At 65.5% G+C, this 17,655-nt stretch overlaps 1 protein-coding gene across 10 annotated transcripts in view; it reads right to left on the bottom strand.

The window, feature by feature from the left end:
• LOC117649058 (AN1-type zinc finger protein 6) overlaps positions 1 to 17,655 on the bottom strand; it is a 34,864-nt gene that overhangs the window by 12,833 nt on the left and 4,376 nt on the right. For 7 of the 10 annotated variants that reach the window (XM_034391443.1, XM_034391442.1, XM_034391448.1 and 4 more), the window contains exon 3: positions 1,552 to 1,607. The exons of 1 other annotated variant lie outside the window; for it this stretch is intronic. The gene's annotated coding sequence lies outside the window, so the exon portion shown is untranslated. Of the gene's footprint in view, positions 1 to 1,551; positions 1,608 to 15,057; positions 15,482 to 17,655 lie in introns of those variants that run through there. 2 more of the 10 variants (XM_034391451.1, XM_034391452.1) reach the window with 1 other exon arrangement.

Here is a 17,655-nt window from a genome sequence, read left to right as displayed (position 1 = left end):
AGACGAGACAGAGCGACGAGAACGACTCTCGGAATCAGTCTGCAGGCCGCCCGCTCGACCGCCCGCCCGCGTCTGGTGTTGGCGATGTGCTCCACGTCCGCGACCTCGCCTTGCCGCGCAGCGTCTGCCCTGTCCGCCTGCGTCCGGGCCTTCCCTCCCACTGTAAAGCGGCCACGGCGACCGGGGACGCACGGACTGCCAGTGGAGTAACGAAGCGAAAACAGTCGCAGAACGTGCGAAGTCCACTGTCTAACCGGCACTGCCGTTCATGTGGTCCTTCCTTGTTCGCAGCCGCCGGGGACCGCAAAGACACGCCGTCGCTCTGTCTCTCTCGCACTCGCGGGTCGTGCCGGCCGTGCCGTACGGGTGCGAGAGAGACAGAGCGACGGCGCCATTAGCGCTCGTTAACCGCGGACCCCGAGGGAGGCCGCGCGCGGCGCGACGCACCGCGACTAGACAGAGGCACGCGGCACGGCGTCGAGGCGCGTCAAGGTCGCCCTGGGCCGCGTCAGGCCGTCAGCTGAGGCACGCCGATAAGCCGCAGACCGATTCCGAGAGGCGTGTTCGTCGCACTGTCTCTCTCGCACCAATACGGGACACCCATAGGTGCAATAGGGACAGGGCGACGAAAACGGCACTCTAACCCGATCGCCTCCATTCGGCCCAAAAACGCTTCAGCCGCGCGTCTCTGGACGCCGTCGTCAGCCTGTCTCTCTCGCGCCACGGCACGCCCCATGAGCGCGACAAAGACAGCGACTCTCCTCGGAATCAGTCCGGCCCGCGATGTGGGAAAGCACCGAGCACGGCGAGGACCACCAGGACCACCGCGACAACGCCTCACTCCGCCTCGCGCACGGCGCACCGTGCGGTACGAGGAGACGCTGGGGCGCTTGCGGTGTGGGGGCGCCGCGCCGGCAGGCCGGCAGGGGCATCGTAATTCTATGAAAATGAGAGTGAAGCGAGCCGAGCAGACTCCCATGTTACGCCACTGCGGACTGATTCCGAGAGTCGTTCTCGTCGCTCTGCCTCTCTCGCACTCACGGGGCGTCCCGTCCAGGTGAGGGACAGAGACAGAGCGACGAGAACGCAGCGGCCAACAACAATGAGCGCGTGCGCACCGACAGCGCAAAAGTAAACGAAAAGCCTTTTCCTTTTGTCCGAAACGCCTTTCCAGAGTGTACCACGCCGTCGTCGGTTTACTACTGTACTCTCATACGCGCACGCACAGGCTCCGGTAGGTGTCTTTGTTCGTTCGTGCGAATTTTCGATCGTACAGACAAACTCATTTCGCAACGCATGGCTGTGTGCGAGCTCACGCGCGTCATCGTGCCAAAAATTTCCGTAAAAAATTCAAAAGTGCAATTCCAAGGTTCGGCTTGACACGTTTCAAATGCTTGCCGCACGTGCTGACTGATTCCGAGAGTCGGTTTCGTCATTCTGTTTCTCTCGAACTCAAGGGGCGTCCCTTGGAGGTGCGAGGGGGACAGTAGTACGATGACAACGACTCTCGAAATCGGATACTTCTGGTCCTCCACTTGCCCTTTCCTTTACCTTGCTGCCTCGCGGCTTCACTCGGCACCGGCCAGCGCGTCGCAATCCAGCCTCACCTGCAACAAGACGAGACGGCCGTCAACACGAGGACCAAACACACAACACAGCAACTACCGCGGGGCGACGGCACATCGCGGCCGCGGAGGGGCGCTTCGGCGATTCCGCGCGACATCGTGGTCGCCGTCTCTCTCGCACTCGCAGGGGCGAGCCGTGTGCCGTGCAGGTGCGAGAGAGACAGACAGTCAGACGGGGCGGGGGCGTCCACCCGTCCGTGCGGGGTCAACAGCACCGCGCCGTCCGCGCCGCCTCGGCCACCTAGCGGCCGCCACCGCACAACACAACACAACCCGCCAGCAGCAGACTCATTCCGAGAGTCGTTTTCGTCGCTCTGTCTCTCTCGCACCCAAAGAGGACGCCCCGCGAGTGCGGGAGAGACAGAGCAACGAAAACAACTCTCGGAATCAGTTTGCGGCAGCGCGTCGACCACGGCACAACGCCGCACCACGCGGCGACCACAACGACGGCCACCCTTTTCCCCGAGAAACCGAGGCAGCCGACGGGCAGCCGCAAGGGTGCGGATCCAGCCGGAGGCAGGTCCGGAGGGGATGGACCAGCATCAAAAGGTGCGCATTCACCGCCTACAGGCGAAAACCAGTTCCTGGTTTTTCCCAGGAACTTCCTGCAACCAGGAACCGCTTTCGGCTTGGGGAGACGCGCGGTGCACCGCCAACCCCGCGAGACCGACGCGGCCGTCGGCGCGGCGTCGGCGTCGGCAGCGCGGTCGCGGTACGTACAGTGCGCGCAGCGGTCGCGGCGTACGGGTGCCAACGGCGAACAAAGCCCAGCCCGTCCGTCCGTTCAGTCACCCTGCCAAGGCCAGCCGGCCCGGGCGCAGCGCGCAGCCGCGGCGCAGCAAACTTGCTGCGAGCAGACAAAGAAGGCCGAGCCGCAGGCCGCAGCCCTGCCGCACCGAGAGTCGTTGTCGTCGCTCCGTCTCTCTCGCACTCGCGGGGCGTCCCGTATAGGTGCGAGAGGGACAGAGCGACGACAACGACTCTCGGAATCAGACCGCTGCCGAGGCGCGGCGACGCGGCGCAGCGCGCACCAACCCGTTCCGACTGTCGCCGCGGTCGTCAACGTGCGCGTACAAAACAACAACAAGAAAAACAAGATAAACAAGTCGCCAACTGTACAACTACGACGCTGTGTGTTGTTGACTCGATCAAAACAGCCCAGGACTCCGCAGGCGCGGAGGAGTAGGAGGAGGGGGCCGCCGATCCTAATGGACGGACACGCGGGCAGGTCCGGGTTCGGCGATCAGGCTCGTCAGCGCCCCCTGCCCACCGTCTCGTCGCTCTGTCTCGCTCGCACCCCTCCGGAACGCCCCACGAGAGCGACAGAGACCGCCGGGGAGGCCGTGCAGGAAATGCCAGGCGGGCCGAAAGGCCGAAGCCCCCGGGCCGCGCCCCGAGCACCGCGTAGCAGGCCAGGCCCGGGGCGACTCGCCCACAAACCAGTGTACCAGTGGCGGATCCAGAGGAGGGGGGGGGGGTTGAAAAGGGGGGGGGGTGTAAAGCAACACTTCCCGCCTACTCACAAGGGCGCGAACAGGTGTAAAGTACTGCGGCCTTTTGCCTACCTTCACAGGCGGCTATCTAGAGACTACGGTGTGGGGGAAGGGAACGGACTTTCAAAACAATGTCCCGCCGGGCTGGGCAACGCGCGGCATCGCGTGACGCAGTCGCCGCGTCGCCGACATCGTGACGTCACGAGCCGCGAGGCAGCGCTCCGCTCCTATTTTCGGAGACGCAAACATAAACAGCACAGAACAAAGGGACCTGGAGCGGACTTCGGCCCCGAGAAGACGAGACAGACCGATTCAGACAGCCGTCCCTCTCGCACTCGCGGGGCGTCCCGAACAGGCGCGAGAGAGACAGAGCGACGGAAACGCCTCTCAGTGTGCCGGACGAGCGCAGCGACACTGTCAGCGGCCAAACGCGACGCACTTCCATCCAGCCTCCCCGTCCGAAATAGAAAACCGCCGCGGCCGAATCGAGACCCGTTCCGATCCGATCCGACCCAAAGGCCGCGTCGTCGCAGCGGCGTCAGCGCGTCAGCGCGCCGAGGGGTCAAGTGTGGCGGAAGGAAGGCCGACGGGCCCGCGGCAAATTCCCAAGCCGGGCGGAGAGGCACCGGGCCGGGCTATAAGGGGAACGAGCTTCTCGCCCTTTAGTACCACCAAGCGCGCCGTCTGCCTTCGGTAGACTCTGCTCAGGTGGCGCGGGGCAACCACTCGAGAAATCCTGTGTCCCTGGAGCCCCAGAAATCTCTGGAAAATCCAAAATCTTCCCCCATGAAGACCAAAAAAACAAGCAGAATTAACACTAAAAATGGACGAAATCCGATGATATCTCTTCTCCTAAGAAATCTTGTGTCCGTACGTGGTTGCCCCCTCGTCAGATGGCCGTCGCAAAAGCAGCAGGCACACCTAGAAGGGTCTGGGTAGGCTGAGTTTGGCCTAGACGAATCGTCTAGGCGGGTCTTGGTGAGTCTCGACTGCCTCCGGAAGGCCTACCCACCAGGCGCCCTTGACTTGCTCGGCCCGAAAACCCGCACTGCAGCCGCAACACATCACAACACATCGAGCCGTTCACGGCCGCGAGGCTCCCCCTCTCTGTCTCTCTCGCACCTGCACGGGGCGCACCATGAGTGCGAGAGAGACAGAGCGTCATCAGCACTGTGCGAAATCAACCACCAGCATAGTACTGAGCAGCACGATGGAGGTCCCCTCAGTGGCTGATTCGAGTCGACTCCCGCACGCCAAAAACGCCCGCACGGCTGCGCAAGCCTTTCCGCAGTCCCGGTGCTGGAACCCGCAGCCCCCCTTTCCAAATCGCGCAGGTTGGACATGGAACCGCTAATGTGGCCCTTGCCCCCTCCGAGCCCAGGGGCCCGTCCCCCCTGGGAGAAAAGGGGGGGGGGGAACCCGCAGCTAAGCCCGCGAGGTGCGGAGAACCGGCAACAGCGGCAGCTGCGGCGAGACAGGAAGTGCCATGCCGCGCCGACTCTCAAAACATGTTTACATCGGCGGGGCGGGGCGGGGCGGGGCGCGGCGCGGCCGGTCCGCGTGCAGAAGTAGCGGGGCGACGGCGGCGGCGGCGGCGGCAGGGGCACGCAGGGGCGGCGCCAAGCCCTCCACTCACTCACACTCAGTGGCCGTCCGGCCGGCCGGCCGCGGCAGCCACCCGCGTGGGAACCCAAAGTAGGGCGGTCCGCTCCGCGAGGCCGACACCAGGCCATCCTCTCCCTTTCCCGCGCGCCGCACCGAGAGTAAATTCCCGTCTCTCTCGCACCTGTACGCGACGCCCCACGAGTGCGAGAGAGACGGGAATCAAGTCTGCAGCCCGGCAATGCGGACGGAGCGCGTGCGCTACGACACGCGCCGCGCACGCCTTGCGGACAAAGAATCCCGTGGGGCGAGTCCGTCTCTCTCCCGCTCACCGAGACAGCCGCCGGTGCGCGAGAGAGACAGAGCCAGAGACGGCGAGAGGAAGCGAAAACTGCGCAGTTCACCGTTTTTCTTCTCTTCGCCGGCGTAGCCGCGCCTCGCGCCTCGCATCGCGCCTGGGCCGCTCGAAAAACAGAGAAAAAGCGACTCCGGTCGGTCCGATTCACGGCCACACACGCGGCCGCTTGTTCCCAGCTCGTTTGGCTGCAGCGTACACACTGTGCACACAGCGTGCACGTGCACAGTGTGGAAAACTACACACCGCTTCCTGGTGCGGAGCGGGTCACCACACTAGGAGTGAGGATGTCACAGCAACGATAGGAAGCAACTAATCAAAACCGAGTTATCGATTGTGTTCCGAACTGACCTCGACTGACCTTGACTTGAAATGATAAGCAGCCTCGTTGGCTGGCTGCGACGGCTAGCCAGGACTATCATATCCTGGGGCCGTTGCAAAAGAGGGGGGGGGGGCAGAGGATCGGATTCATTCAACCAATCGCCCACCATCCGGCGGCCCCGCAGTCTTGACCTCCTTCCGTCTAATCCGCGTCCCACTGGGAAAACTGTACCGCCCGAGCGAGCCAGCGTCTTGGCCGCTAACCAAGCCACCACTTCTGGGACGCAGAGTACTTGCACAGGCCTATCGACTCCCAGAGAGCAAGCCGCCGAACCGAACCGGGACGCCCCCTCGACGCTCCCCGGCGAGATTTTCACAGAAATCTCACGAAGAAAGGCATCACACGGTCACAGCACACGTGCAAGCGGTTTGGGGGAAGAGAAAGGGGGGGGGGAATTGTCAGTACACTCGCCAAAGACCCGCGCCACTGCCCACCCTCCAGGAGACCCTACCCTTACAGACGCCTTGATTCCCAGGAGTCGCTCAGTCGCTCCGTCTCCCTCGCACTCCTGGGGTGCCGCGTAGGGGTGCGAGCGGGGAAGCAAAACAACGACGCTGCCCTTCGGACTCGTCCAGCTGGGCTACGCCACTTGCCACTCGGATCGCATTGGCCAACCACCATTCCACCCTCAGCCAGCCAGCCAGCCAGCCAGCCAGCCTGCTGGGCTAGGTCCGGGCGAGCCGGGCAGGAGAAAGTGGCGTGGCGTGGCGTGGCCGCGCAACGCCTTACGCCCATGGCTACTCGCCGGCCCTCCACGCCCTTATGCAACACGCTCGCACGGCCGCACGGCCAGCCAGCCAGATCGTTCGTTGTTCACTTTGTTCCAGACGCGAGAAGGACAGGCAAGTCAGCGGCGCGGCGGCGCACTCAAGGCCAGGGCACGGTGTGCGGAGACAAGGGGGGCAAAAAGGATGACGACAAATCCGGGGGGGGCGAAGGGGACGCGCCTCTCTCTCTCTCTCTCGCACCTCTGCGGGACTCGTCACGAGTGCGAGCGGGACAGAAACGCGACTCGTGCGGAATCGCGCTCGACTGGTGGGCAAGTCTCTCGACGGGAACACGCGTCAAATCATCCAAGAGAGAAACGCCGCGGCGCAACGTGGCGGCAGAGGAACTGTGCCTGGAGGAACACTGCGTGGCGTGGCGTGGCGGGGCGTGGCGGGGCGTGGCGGGGCGTGGCGGGACGGGGCGTGGCGGGGCGTGGCGGCGGGGCGTGGCGTTCCGCGCCATCCCCATCGCGCCGAAGGACGACCTTCTCCTCGCGGCCAAGCCCAACGGCCCATCACGCCAGTCCATTTCACATTTCCAGCCGTAAAAAAAAGCAAAAGGCACAAAGGCAAAAACGGCAGCGCGAGTCCGTGATGCAAGACGGACAACCGCGAACCGAACGACCTGCGAACTGATATTCCGAGAGTCACTTTCGTCGCTCTGTCTGTCTCTCTCGCACTCATTGGGCGTCCCGTATAGGTGCGGGAGAGACAGAGCGACGAACACGACTCTCAGTCAGCGACACGTCCATGACGTACGCTACGCCCCCCGAGCGGCCCGGGCCGCGGCGCCCTATCCGACCCCGATCTAACCGTGCCAACCGCGGGCACCGCGAGGCTGCGCGGAGCAAAAAGGAGAAGGCAAACCTTCAGATAAGACAAGCTCGGGGCTCATTTAAACCCCCCCACCAAACTAAAACTTACTACGTAGTAACTCTTGGGCTGCCCGCGCGCAAAAAAAAAACAAAAACAAAACAGTGTATCGCGACGCCTGACAGACACACCCTTGAATTGACACGGCTGGCCCGCGTGACAGATAAGCCCGGTGCCGCCACTGCCAGGGGATTCGGAAGATCGGTTTGTCGCTGTCTCTCTCGCGCTCTTATGGAGAGTTCCACGAGAGCGACAGAGACAGAGCGACGAAACGACTCTTCGGAACCGCTCGACTGCCGGCCTGCTGCTGACGCGACATTGGCACCAAGCGAAGGCCGCCGCGCCGCCGCCGGTTCGAGTCCCGCCGCCCGCCTGTTGCCGTTTTCACTTTCCGTTCGCCTTTTCCACTGCGGCATCAAACCCAGCCGCTCGGCCACGGCCCCCCTCGGGGTAGCTTTCAGGCCTGCGCGGCCCGCGCGCTGTACCATATCGATTTTAAAGTGGAACGCCCCCGCCTGGCCGCAGGGCCTAGCAGGGCCAGCAGGGCCCCACCCCCGCGCACAGCGTCAACACAAACCAAACCACAGAGGTCGCCGTCGCTCCTCGGGAGAGATAGGCGACGGCGGCACAGCCCCCCGGAGAACGACAGCCTCGCCGACGAGGAGACGACGGCCAACTCGACGACGGCGACGTGGCGCGGGCGGCGCGGCCCCGGAGCCTCCATTGCGGCGCAGCGCGCGGCCAACTTCTAATTTGCAATTGAATCGATCGAGCCGTCGTGTTGAGCGGAGAAGGCCCCGCGGAGGGAGGGGGGAGGGGGGCAGGAGCAGCAACCTCACTCAGCCCTTTCGGCAGCGAGTCGCGGACGATGCGGGCGGAGCAGAGCAGAGGGCACCAAGGGACGCCAAGGGCACCGAGCAAGCAGGCGGAGCAGGGCAACAACTCGGCCGCAAAGTCACACAAGGGCAGAGCGCGCCGCCAATCCGCAGCGCTCTCTCTCGCACCCCCCTGGGGTCCGAAGCGGAGCGACGACGCAAAGAAGACGAGCACAGTTCGGTGCAGAATCAGCCGGCCGCAATTTTCACAACAGAAAACTTTCACTTGCAGCACACATGGCCGGCCACCGCGTCACCCCCGAAGCAGACGGACACAGGGGGTGCAGCCGGCAGACTGATTCCGAGAGTCGTTTTCGTCGCGCTGTCTCTCTCACGCTCATGGAGCATCCCGTAAAGGTGCGGGAGAGACAGAGCGACTCTCGGAATCCGTCTGCAGCAGCCAGCCGGGGTCGCACTACCTGCTGTGCCAGACGGGATCCAGCCATCCAGCCGGGACGAAAAGGAGGGGAGGGGGAGGGGGCTCGTGACACTCCCGTCAATCGGGAATGGGGATGCGGGGGCGGAGACGGAGGGGGAGGAGAGCTGAGGAGGAGTGGAGGGGAGAGACTCAGTTTACAAAACCGAAAGTGCAAGGAACCCCACCCACCAACGGTCCAACGGCCGCCACACAGCAGCGGCGGCCGAGCCGGGGGCCATGCAATATCCCCACCCACCCGGCACACAAAAATGCCCGGACACTGCTAAAATAAACCCCAAGCCCCGGGGGCTGTGCCGCAGCCACGCCGTGCCGCGCCGAGCGACAAAGCGACGCACAAATTCCACAATTCCACGCGAGGCATCGCGAATCCCAATCCCATTGGCCACGGAAGCGCAGCGGACTGATGCCGTCGCTGTCTCTCTCGCACTCGAGGGGCGCCACGAATAAGGTGCGAGAGAGACCGCAGTCTGAGTCGCAGCGAAGCGCCACCCCGACAGGTGAAAAGGAAACGACAATGCGGAGACGGCAAAGCTCCGGACTGATTCCGAGAGTCGTTTTCGTCGCTCTGTCTCTGTCGCACCCATAGGCGGTGCCCTACGAGTGCGAGAGAGCGACGAAAACGACTCTCGGATTCAGTCGGCTGTGCAAGCTCGGCATAAACATGTCCGCATTGGCTTCGCCGGAAAACGGCCAAAACGGCGAGGCCGCGACCAACTGCAATGACCGACTGCGCCGCACCCCGTTCAAGCCACTGGTCGTCAGAAGACATGAGATCCTACTCCAGCAAGTATACCTTGCGCAGGGTTTCTTTCGCACACCACATGACGCTGTGCTGGCGACCACCCATGTCAGCCAGCCATGCAACCCCAAGGCGGGCAGCGCGCCCGGGGCGAGGACAAGCACGGCACGCAGACATTCACCGTGACTCGGGCCGAAGGACGGCTTAGCCTAGCGGAGGCCGGGCGAAGGCTAGTCTCAGGGCCAGCCAACTCTTTACAGTGTGACCCGGACTGGCCCATAAACGGTGGACAGATTCCGAGGGTCGTTTTCGTCGCTCTGTCTCGCTCGCACTCATGGGGCGTCCCGTCTAGGTGCGAGAGAGACAGAGCGACCAAAACGACTCGCCCTTCCGAGCCATGCAGGCCCAGCCAGATAAGCCAGCCTCAATGGAATGTCGCCACTTCCGCGAGCACACCTCCGAACGCTCCGAACGCCGATCGCCCGGCCGAGGATCGTTCAGTCGCTCCGTCTCCGTCGCACTCGAGGGCCGTCCCGTGCGGGAGCGAGAGAGACAGAGCGACCAAGAGACCCTCCTTCGGAACGAGGCGGCGGCAGGCAGACACGTGGCAACAACGCCAGCCAGACACGCAAGCGTCATCATGACTGACGGACGGGCCGACGGACGGACAGACAGGCGTCATCATGACGGCCCAGAAGGACGAGCACACGGGGAGGCGATGCAGAGCGATGCACCGCGCTGCGGCGCAGCGGGGCTCCAAAGACGAGGCGGAGAGGAAGGCTGACATTTCGAGCGAGGAGCGAAGAAGCGCCCGGCAGGCGAGCTTCTGCGTGAAGCCAATCCCCCGTCCAGCGCGTGCCCCCCTCCCCCTCGTCGGCTTTACTGCATCCACCCACCCACCAGGAGGCCAGGTGTGCCCGCGCACACACACACACGCACGCACACACACGCACACACACACACACACACACACGCGCACACACACGCACACACACACGTTCAGCTCCAGGCCGGCGAAGCCCAGCCAGCCAGCCGGGAACTCACGAGGAGCGAGCGGCACCAAGAACAGGGTCGCAGGCAAAAATAAGCTGGGCGTAAAAAATAAATAATGGCAGGATATGAATCTGCAGCGGCGGCGGCGGCTGCGGACCGCCCAGCAGCGACGGCACAGCGTCCTGGCCTCCCCCGCCCTGCTCCTGCAGTGCTCTTGCAGTGCTCTTGCAGTGCTCTTGCAGTGCTCTTGCAGTGCTCTTGCGCTACGCCGCCAAAAATCGACCCCACTTTCACTCTTCCGGCCGAGCCGCAGGTTGATTCGCCGGTCCCGGAGAGTCGCCCCGTCTCCCTCGCACTCCCGCGGCGTCCCGGCGGGGTGGGAGAGAGACAGTCCGACTACAAAGGACTGCTGCAGCCGGGACCCGCATTGCATCCCCCCGGCCGGCAGCCGCGGCCGGACGACGAGCCCGGGACGCTCCGGCCGTGCTTCCAGGACGTTCCAGGGCTCTCCAGGACGTTCCAGGACGTGTCCAGGTCCGCCAGGATGCCGGCGCGCCAAGGCGTACCAAGGCGCGGCAAGCGCAGTCCGGGAGTTGCCCAAGAGTGGCCGCCAGTGCGAAGCGCGCACCGAGGCGGCGCTGCAAGCCCCGGGACGCTCGCGGCAAAACTCCCTCAACGTCGGCGGCAAAAACTGCGAAAGTAGAACTTGGAAAGGGGACCGAGTGGCCTATCGACGTTGCAGGCGGCGAGCAGTGCCTACACTAGACAAACTGTTTCGTACAGTAGGTCGGCGACACGGAGACTCCGCGTCTCAGGAGGCGAGGCGGGGCGGGGCGCCGTGGCGCTTCGCACCCAGACGGCGCCCCCAGTGAAAGGAGAGGACGCCGGCCGAGGAAGGCCTTCCCGGCGATCGGGCAGGCAGGCCAGGCGGACCGGCCAGCTTATTAGCCAGTGTGGCGAGCGACGCTCAATCGCTCCGTCTCTCTCGCACCCTTGCGGCGAGCTCCACGCAAGCGACAGAGAGCGACGACTGGCGCGCCACTGCGGCACGGCCAGCGAAGCGCTAATCAAGGCGAGGACGGCCGGGACGGCAAAGGAGAGCACGGCGACGACCTCGAGGACGACGGCGACCATGGCCACTGGACGCCGTATAGTAGTGTGGCCGCCGGCGGGGCCAAAAGAACAGCGACTCGGCTGGCCTGGCGTAGCCTGGAGGGGCGGCAGGCCTAGAGGCAGGCCGATCCCCGACGCCTTATCGGCGATACGCCGCGCCACACGCACCGCGCTCCACGGTCCGCATCCGGCTGGAGACGCCAAATAAAAACTTTCCAAAGAAAGCCCGCCGCCGCCGATACCATTGTCTCGGCCAGACTCACGGCACACCTCGCGGCCGTCTCTCTCTCTCTCTCTCTCTTTCGCACTCATAAGGCGTCCCGTATGGGTGCGAGAGAGACAGAGCGACGGCTGCGCACTCGGCTCGCACGGCGGTCGCTGGTCGGTCCGGCCGCGGGGCGGCTCGTCAACCACGCGCCACTGCAAGGGCCGGAGCATCTTTCCGCCAAATCGTCACCAAACGTCGTCGCCGCCGACGGATGGGCAAGTCAGCGGTTCGCCGTGGGTCGTCGTCGCGGTCGTCGCGCACCCCGAGAGGAGCGGCCTCCGCGCCCCGCGGCTTGCGACACGGCGGACACGGTAGTCGGGCTCAGCCAGTCGACAGGGAAAACCAATGAGCGCCGGCCGAGGTCGACCCCCCCCCCTCCCCCTTCTCTCCCCTTTCCTTGACAGCGGCAGCATGGCGGCAGTTCGCCTGCAGGGCCGGTTCCGAAGCGGTGCTTGTCGCTCGCTCTCCCTCGCACGCATGGGGCGCACCGCGCGAGTGCGAAAGTGACAGCGACTGACTCCGAGAGTCGCTTCCGTCCGTCGCTCCGTCTCTCTCGCACTCGTGGGGCGTCCCGCACGGGTGCGAGAGAGAGACAGAGCGACGAAAACGACTCTCGGAATCAGTCTGCTGCAGCGTTCGGCGTCAGCCTGCAGGCAGGAAGCCCAACAGGTGCATGCACGGAGGCCGCACCGAGCCGCACTCGCCTTGCAGTGCAGCCTCGACAAAGGGACGCGTGTGACACTGCAACGGCGCAGTATGACACCCCCCCCCCTTTCCTTTTCCATGTCAGCTGATTCCAATTCGCCGCCGCCAACCAATGCTGTCGTCTGATTCCGAACACAGCGGTCCTAATTTCCGTCACTCGACAATTAAGACACTAGATTATTAGACCGGCAGTGCGCGTCACACTCTACTAGTTGAGAACCTGTGCAAAGTTGGAACAGCTGGTCCAAGTTAGGGCAGTTGACGGTGGGAGAGCACCGTTCGTCCAGAATCGCCCTGCTGCCCGCGATGGTTCTAGGTTCCAGTGGTAACAACCCTTAAACGCTCGGACCAAACGCGATCCTCGAAACGCAAGAGGCTAAACCGCGCACCGCATGTGTGCACCTCGCTGGACTGCACTGCGCAGCGCGGCGCCGACGCGACTGCGGCGCCCTCCTGTCCTGTGACGCAACAGCAACGTGACTCACGGTCGCGCCGCACCGCCTGAGTCATCATTTCGCCCAACCGCCAGATTAGAAGACCAGAGCGCACCAGAACGCGACCGTGGGACCAGCCGGCCGGCTGGCCGCCGCCGCCGACGTCCGGAGTCCACGGCCGTCCATTCAAAACCACCACTTCGCCATTCATTCATTCATTTCTTCCTCCATGCTCGCTTGGCCCTGCTTGCCACGGGGGACTCGGTGCGGGAAACCCGCCGCCGCGCGCTGGAGCGCTGCTGGAGCCTCCAGCCAGCAGGACAGCACACGCACGGACCGCCCGCCACCACGCCGTCGACGCGAAAGCGTCGCCGCTCTCGTCAGTCCGTCTCTCTCGCACTCACGGGCCATCCCGTAAGGGGCGAGAGAGGACAGTGCGCTCGGAATCGGTCTCCGGCGGCCCCTTCCGCCACCAAGGACGCTGGCGACGCGTCGAGCGCCCCGTCCGCGCCGTGCGTTACGGGCGTTACGTGCGGCGTCGCGATAACAGCCGGTGGTGCAGCTGGCGCGCGCCGCGGCCAGACTCTACTCCAGAATCCGGTCGGGGCGCGGCGCGGCGGGCGATAACCTAACGGCCGCATACCCGCGGGCGGATCCGAGGTGAAGTACCTCGACACGGGGGTATTGACACCGCGGCGGACATCGCGCGCGCACCGCGGCCGCACCGCCGGCGACGACGCAGTTGCGCCGTTTTGGGATGGACGGGCGCGGCGAGCGGCGCGCGGCGCGAGGGGCGCGGGGTGAAGTACCTCGACGGGGTATCGACATCGACGAGCCGCCGCCTCGCTCCAGCCGCCCGAATTCCCAGGCCGACACCATCCCCCTCTCTGTCACTCACGCGCGCCGCCCTGCGAGCGCGACAGAGAGGGAGCGGCGGCCGCGACGACGCTGACGTGCGGAATCAGTCGGCGCTGCTCCGCTGCACACACTCGAGTGCCCCGGAATGCCAACGACCACGGCCAACCGACGCAGCCACGCACCGGCATCGATCCCGCGAGACCCCGTCGCTCTGTCTCCCTCGCGCTCGTAGGGGAGCGAGAGAGACAGAGCGGCTCTCGGAATCAGTCGGCGGAGGCGCGGCGCATTCCAAGAGCTCCGCGTCGCTTCGCGCACCGCGGCGCACCGCCACTCGAGGAGCGCCAAGCCTGCCAAGCCCAGGCAGAGAGTCTCCGACGACGAGGACGCCGAACGTACGTACAACGTAGTACACGCCGCCCACTCGCGGCGCCGCTCCGCCCCTCGGCAGTCAATGAACTGCCCCCCCCCCCTCCTGCTCCTCGCGCCGCGGACACTCCCCCCCCCCCCTCCCCCGGCCTTTCCAGTCGTGCCGCATGTGTCCCAAACGACCTTGCCGTCCTCGAGGTCCTCCGCCACGCCGTGCCTCCGCACTCTCGCAGCCTCGCACCCGTCCGCCAGCCCCGCCAGCGCGTCACAGACAAACAAACCCCGCGAGCGCCGACCCCGGCTAACCCCGCGCGGCCACGGCCTGAGCCACGGCCCGGCCACGCCGCGGCCCTCCTGGGGCCCTGTACCCCCGGGCCTCCCCGCCGACGACGGGCCGACGCATCAATGTCAAGCGGAGGGCCACTGCTTCTTTTTATTGCGTTCCTGGAGCGTTCCAAGTCCACCACCACCAGGCTGACCAGGCTCCGGGTGGAGCGAGCGGAGCGACGCAATCGGTTGAAACGAGAAGCGGCGAAGCGACCCGACGGCCAGCCCGGCCAGCTTGGCCCGGCCAGCAGCCTGGACCGGACGGGACGGGCCTCCCGAGTCACATCACCGCCGCCAAAAGGATCACAACTCGGAGCGTTTTCGCGATCGAAAGGTTTCCACGTTGCGAGGCTCGAAGTGGGTTTCGCACTGTGGAGGTTATCGTGTACGAGCAGTCCGTCCCCTTCCCCCGGCCAGGGCAAAGCCAGGGCCGACCAGCCCGTCAGCCAGCACTGCGAGCCAAGAGCCGAGCGTGCGGCGCGTCGGGGAAGTCCTGCTGCGTCAGCGCGACGTGGCGTGGGCCTGGGCTCCACTTTCGAGGCGGACTGTACACCAGTGCGCTCGCCTTGCGCTAGGGCCGTTGGGGCCGTTGGGCCGAAGGGCCGTAGGGGGATGGAGCTGCAGCTGCTGTGCACGGAGCGACGCCCTGAGGGACAGGGGAAGGGGGAGGGGGGTCAAGGCCTTGAGAGGGGTGGAGGGAAGGAAGGGGCCTACTGCTGTTGCTGCGCATGCTGCGCAGTGCGCACTCGTCCGAAGGGGGAGGCACTGTAAGACCCTGGCTGGCCGACGCAACGGAAGACGGCATAAACACAATGGATGACGTCAGCCGGGAGGGGCACCCACCTTTAATTTGAAGATTGAAAATAAGAAAACTTGCTAGGTATCCACCGATGTCAGCTAAGCCAGCAGGACGCTGCGATAAATCCAACAAAAGGTCGATGCACTGCACACATCACTTCACACACAAAGAAGCATCACACGACTTGTTCGTCAGGGTAATCGCTCGGCCGCACCAGCTCGCGATCTCTCCCCCACTTGCACCACCTCTTCTCACTCACACACACGTCGCACGCGGACGCAACACGACTGCTGCTGTTCGGGACACACGCGATCACACAGAGACCAGTACGAACACGTTCAAGATGCACCGCGCACTGCGGGAACACTCAGCAGGTGTCTGCCAGTCTGCCCAGCGGCCCTAGCCACGACAACGGACGTGGGTCCGCCCCCGACGCCCAGCTCACGACTAACCCCAACACACGTCTGCCGACTCTCTCGGCCCGCTCGGAACCCGTCCCCGCTCGCCTCGGCTCCGCTCGGGTCCGCTTCGGCGCCGCGGCGCAGCCCCTCCCCGCGACCCGCCTCGCCCCGCGCCCGCTGCGCTCGGCGCTCGGGTCCGCGTTCGGGTCCGCGTTCGGGTCGCTCGGGTCCGGCGAGTCAACACGACCTCGCGATACGTACGAGCGAGAGCGGAGCGAGCGGCGAGCGGCCACAACGGCGGCGCTCACTGCAGAAGTGCATGCTGCCGCGCCGCCGCCGCCGCCCCGCCGCGACGTGACGTTATCACCATCAGCTGATAAGACAAGGATCAGTGCCATCGCCACGGCCACGCCACGCCACGGGCAGGGCGACGCAAAGCGCATTACGGCGTGGGATTTCCGCCGCAAAACCCTACAGCGCGGCGCGGCCGGCGTCCCCGATGTCGCCCTCAGCAAGGTCGGTCGCCCGGCCATGGCCGCCCTGCCCCGCCGGCCCAGCCCCGCCGCGCTGGCGGCCCACCGCGCGGCCCACCCCCGTGGCATCGGCGGACTGGACTTCCCCTGCAAGAAGACCGAGAGCGTCGCTCTGTCCCCTCGCACTCGTCATGGGGCGTCCAATAAAGACACAGCGACGACTCGCGGAATCAGTCCGCAGGGTGCAGCCCGATCGGACCCGTCGCTCGCATCCGCCGCCTTGCAGTGTACCCGTCGAACTGCCGAGCGACGCCGAACAGTCGCTCTGTCTCCCTCGCGCTCCCAGCGGACGCCTAACAGTGCGCGAGAGCGACAAAAGCGCCGTTCTGAATCGGGCCGGCAGTCGGTCGGCCCGCCGCGTCCTTCGCGTCACATTGCGCATTCGTCGGCATTCGCCCATTTACCATACGGCAATGGCGGCGACACGGCGGCAGCGACAGCGCGGCCTGCCCGTCGGCATGGCTGCGGCGCCATCGCGGACCTCTTGGCGATCGCGGAGCAGGGCATGAGCGCGGTGCGGCGGTGGCCGTTCCCAGGGGACCCAGGAGGGCGCAGCAGCGCGGCGACCTCGCGACGGCCACAATCACACATGCAACAGCGCCGCGGCCGCCGCGCCGCGCCACGCACCAGGCGCAGAGCGCAGAGCGGCGCATGGCGAGCAAGCAAGGTCAGGCCGCGTCGTCGGCGAATTAAAACGCCTTTATCGTCCGATGCACTGCAAAAATAGCATTGCGCACGCAACGCGCACCCACACACACTCACACCTGCAGGCGCGAGGGCGTCCGGCCGCCGTGCCGCCGCGGTGGAAGCAACGATCCCTTGCCACAGTTTTCCTTCTAATTATAAAGGCGCGGGGGAAGTAACATTGGCGGGCTGCAGCCAGCGCCGCAACTGCCACGCGCCAAGAGCCAACCGGGGCAAGGCGCGGCACGGCGAGGCACGGCGAGGCACGGCGAGGCACGGCGGGGGGAGGGATGTGGGCAGAAACAGCGGACATGCTAAAAGATGCGCATACAGCCTAGCGCAGCGCGCAGCCTAGCACGGCCCGTCCGGAAAGGCCTGAGGCGGCAGGAAGGCACTGCCTTTGCACTGCCGCGCACAGTGTGGCGGACAGACGCGTGGGGCGCTAAAGGCGGCGCACCCGGCGGCCACCGCGGCCGAAACCCTAAACCTGCACCGCCAAACAAACGGACGACGGCGGCGAGCTAAATGTCATCCGAACCAGTCTGGCCTCTAGCTGCCTCTGGCGCGTGCACACCAACGACAACGTGGTTTTCCAAAGGAGGGGGTGAAGCAGTGCCGTTTGCCTCCGGGACGGACAGTTTGTCCCTGACGCCTACCTTCAACGGGGACGGGGGATGAAACCATCACCTCCCCCCCCCCCCCCCCGCCCGCCCCTTTTCCCCACGATCCGCGCCTGTCACAAGACACGGCCTCAAGGCCAGCGGCTGCTTCCCCGTGCTCGATCTGCCGCACGAGTGACCCTCCCCTCTTGACGAGGTCACCGTCAACCCCACGCGGCACGCCACGGCACTGCAAGGAAGCGCAGTGCAGCGCCACTTCCGCGAGAAGAAAGGGCAAGACGGCGAGTCAGCCGGCCGGGGGAACGGACCCAACGAACAACCCCCGAAAATAGCCCAACCTGCAGCCTCGAACGGCCGAGCGCGAAGCGGCGAAGCACCACGCGGGCAGGCGGCAAGCAGGAGGC

This window comes from Thrips palmi, unplaced genomic scaffold, assembly GCF_012932325.1.
Source record: "Thrips palmi isolate BJ-2018 unplaced genomic scaffold, TpBJ-2018v1 HiC_scaffold_4, whole genome shotgun sequence".
NCBI classification, from domain to species: domain Eukaryota; kingdom Metazoa; phylum Arthropoda; class Insecta; order Thysanoptera; family Thripidae; genus Thrips; species Thrips palmi.
Note: the sequence above shows the minus strand (reverse complement) of the source record. Positions and strands in the feature narration are given on the sequence as shown.